A 4,515-nucleotide genomic window follows, 5' to 3' on the forward strand; every position below is an offset into this window, starting at 1 on the left:
ATCCAAAAATGGGCAGAAGACCTAAACAGACATTTCTCCAAAGAAGATATACAGAATGCCAACAAACACATGAAAGAATGCTCAACATCATTAATCATTAGAGAAATGCAAATCAAAACTACAATGAGATATCATCTCACACCAGTCAGAATGGCCATCATCAAAAAATCTAGAAACAATAAATGCTGGAGAGGGTGTGGAGAAAAGGGGACACTCTTGCACTGCTGGTGGGAATGTGAATTGGTTCAGCCACTGTGGAGAACAGTATGGAGGTTCCTTAAAAAACTACAAATAGAATTACCATATGACCCAGCAATCCCACTACTTGGCATATACCCTGAGAAAACCAAAATTCAAAAAGAGTCATGTACCAAAATGTTCATTGCAGCTCTATTTACAATAGCCAGGACATGGAAACAACCTAAGCGCCCATCATCGGATGAATGGATAAAGAAGATGTGGCACATATACACAATGGAATATTACTCAGCCTTAAAAAGAAATGAAATTGAGCTATTTGTAATGAGATGGATAGACCTAGAATCTGTCATACAGAGTGAAGTAAGTCAGAAAGAAAAAGACAAATACCGTATGCTAACACATATATATGGAATTTAAGGGAAAAAAATGTCATGAAGAACCTAGGGGTAAGATAGGAATAAAGACGCAGACCTACTGGAGAATGGACTTGAGGGTATGGGGAGGGGGAGGGGTGAGTTTTGACAGGGCGAGAGAGAGTCATGGACATATACACACTAACAAACGTAGTAAGGTAGATAGCTGGGGGGAAGCAGCTGCAAGGCACAGGGATATTATCTCGGTGCTTTGTGACAGCCTGGAAGGGTGGGATGGGGAGAGTGGGAGGGAGGGAGACGCAAGAGGGAAGACATATGGGAACATATGTATATGTATAGCTGATTCACTTTGTTATAAAGCAGAAACTAACACACCATTGTAAAGCAATTATACCCCAATAAAGATGTTAAAAAAAAAAAAAAAAAAAACCAAAAAACAAGATGGACTTAATACATATTTATAGGACAGTCCATCCAAAAACAACAGAATACACATTTTTCTCAAGTGCTCTTGGAATATTCTCCAGGATAGATCATATCTTGGGTCATAAATCAAGCCTTGGTAAATTTAAGAAAACTGAAATTGTATCAAGTATCTTTTCTGACCACAATGCCATGAAACTAGATATCAATTACAGGAAAAGATCTGTATAAAATACAAACATATGGAGGCTAAATAATGCACTACATAATAACGAAGTGATCACTGAGGAAATTCAAGAGGAAATAAAAAAATACCTAGAAAAAAATGACAATGGAGTCACGATGACCCAAAATTTTTGGGATGCAGCAAAAGCAGTTCTAAGAGTGAAGTTTATAGGAATACAATCCTATGTTAAGAAACAGGAAACATCTGGAATAAACAGCGTAACCTTGCACTGAAAGCAATTAGAGAAAGAAGAACAAAAAACCCCCAATGTTAACAGAAGGAAAGAAGTCATAAAAATCAGATCAGAAATAAATGAAAAAGAAATGAAGGAAATGATAGCAAATATCAACAAAACTACAAGCTGGTTCTTTGAGAAGATAAACATTATTGATTAAACATTAGCCAGACTCATCAAGAAAAATGGGAGAAGACTCAAATCAATAGAATTAGAAAAGAAAAAGGAGAACTAACAACTGACACTGCAGAAATACAAAAGATCAAGAGATATTACTACAAGCAACTCTATGCCAATAAAATGGACAATCTGGAAGAAATGGAGAAATTCTTATAAAGGCACAACCTGCCAAGATTGAATAAAGAAGAAATGCGAAATATGAACACACCAATCGCAAGCACTGAAATTGAAACTGTGATTAAAAATCTTCCAACAAACAAAAGCCCAGGGTCAGATGGCTTCACAGGCGAATTCTATCAAATATTTAGAGAAGAGCTAACACCTATCTTTCTCAAACTCTTCCAAAATACAGCAGAGGGAGGAACACTCCAAAACTCATTCCACGAGGCCACCATCACCTTGGTACTAAAACCAGGCAAGGATGTCACAAAGAAAGAAAACTACAGGCCAATATCACTGACGAACATAGATGCAAAAATCTTCAACAAAATACCGGCAAACAGAATCCAACAGCACATTCAAAGGTTAATACACCACGATCAAGGGGGGTATATTCCAGGAATGCAAGGATTCTTCAATATACGCAAATCAATCAATGTGATACACCATATTAATGAATTGAAGGAGAAAAATCACATGATCATCTCAATAGATGCAGAGAAACTTTCGACAATATTCAACACCCAATTATGATAAAATCCTTGCAGAAAGTAAGCATAGAGGGAACTTTCCTCAACATAATAAAGGCTATATATGACAAACACACAGCCTACATCGTCCTCAATGGTGAAAAACTGAAAGCATTTCCACTAAGATAAGTAACAAGACAAGTTTGCCCACTCTCATCAGTCTTATTCAACATAGAAGTTGAAGTTTTAACCACAGCAGTCAGAGCAGAAAAGGAAATAAAAGGAATCCAAATTGGAAAAGAAGAAGTAAAGCTGTCACTGTTTGCAGATGACATGATACTATACATAGACAATCCTATAGATGCTATGAGAAAACTACTACAGTTAATCAATGAATTTGGAAAAGTAGCAGAATACAAAATTGATGCACAGAAATCTCGAGCATTACTACACACTAATGATGAAAATTCAGAAAGTGAAATTAAGAAAACACTCCCATTTACCATTACAACAAAAAGAATATAATATCTAGGAATAAACCTACCAAAGGAGACAAAAGATCTGTATGCAGAAAATTATAAGACACTGAAGAAAGAAATTAAAAATACAAATAGATGGAGAGATATACGATGTTCTTGGACTGGAAGAATCAACATTGTGAAAATGACTCTACTCCTCAAAGCAATCTACAGATTCAATGCAATCCCTATCAAACTACCACTGGCATGTTTCATAGAACTAGAAGAAAAAAATTCACAATTTGTATGGAAACACAAAAGACCCCGAATAGCCAAAGCAATCTTGAGAACGAAAAACGGAGCTGGAGGAATCAGGCTCCCTGACTTAGACTACAAAGCTACAGTAATCAAGACCGTATGGTACTGGCACAAAAACAGAAAGATAGATCAATGGAACAGGATAGAAAGCCCAGAGATAAACCCATGCATATATGGACACCTTATGTTTGATAAAGGAGGCAGGAATATACAGTGGAGAAAGGACAGCCTCTTCAATAAGTGGTGCTGGGGAAACTGGACAGGTACATGTAAAAGTATGAGATTAGATCACTCCCTAACACCATACACAAAAATAAGCTCAAAATGGATTAAAGACCTAAATGTAAGGCCAGAAATTATCAAACTGTTCGAGGAAAACATAGGTGGAACGTTCTATAACATAAATCACAGGAAGATCCTTTTTGACCCACCTCCTAGAGAAATGGAAATAAAAACAAAAATAAACAAATGGGACCTAATGAAACTTCAAAGCTTTTGCACAGCAAAGGAAACCATAAACAAGACCAAAAGAGAACCCTCAGAAGGGGGGAAAATATTTGGAAATGAAGCAACTGACAAAAGATTAATCTCCAAAATTTATAAGCAGCTCATGCAGCTCAATAACAAAAAAACAAACTACCCAATCTAAAAATGGGCAGAAAACCTTAATAGACATTTCTCCAAAGAAGACATACAGACTACCAACAAACACGTGAAAGAATGCTCAACATCATTAATCATTAGAGAAATCAAAACTACAATGAGATATCATCTCACACCAGTCAGAATGGCCATCATGAAAACATCTTGAAACAATAAATGCTAGAGAGGGTGTGGAGAAAAGGGAACACTCTTGGACTGCTGGTGGAATGTGCATTGGTACAGCCACTATGGAGAACAGTATGGATGTTTCTTAATAATATACAAATAGAACTACCATATGACCCAGCAATCCCACTACTGGGCATATACCCTGAGAAAACCATAATTCAAAAAGAGTCATGTACCACAATGTCCATTGCAGCTCTATTTACAATACCCCGGAGGTGGAAACAGCCTAAATGTCCATCATTGGATAAAGAGGGTGTGGCACCTATATAGAATGGAATATTACTCAGCCATAAAAAGAAACGAAATTGAGCTATTTGTAATGACTTGGATAGACCTAGAATCTGTCATACAGAGAGAAGTAAGTCAGAAAGAGAAAGACAAATACCGTATGCTAACCATATATATGGAATTTCAGGGAAAAAATAGCAAGAACCGAGGGGTAAGAGAGGAATAAAGAGACAGACCTACTAGAGAATGGACTTGAGGATATGGGGGAGCATAAGTGTAAGTTGTGAGAATGCGCGAGAGAGGCATGGACATATATACACTGCCAAATGTAAGGTAAATAGCTAGTGGGAAGCAGCCGCATAGCACAGGGAGATCAGCTCGGTGCTTCGTGACCGCCTGGAGGGGTGGGATA

Source organism: Phocoena sinus, chromosome X, assembly GCF_008692025.1.
Source record: "Phocoena sinus isolate mPhoSin1 chromosome X, mPhoSin1.pri, whole genome shotgun sequence".
NCBI classification, from domain to species: Eukaryota; Metazoa; Chordata; class Mammalia; order Artiodactyla; family Phocoenidae; genus Phocoena; species Phocoena sinus.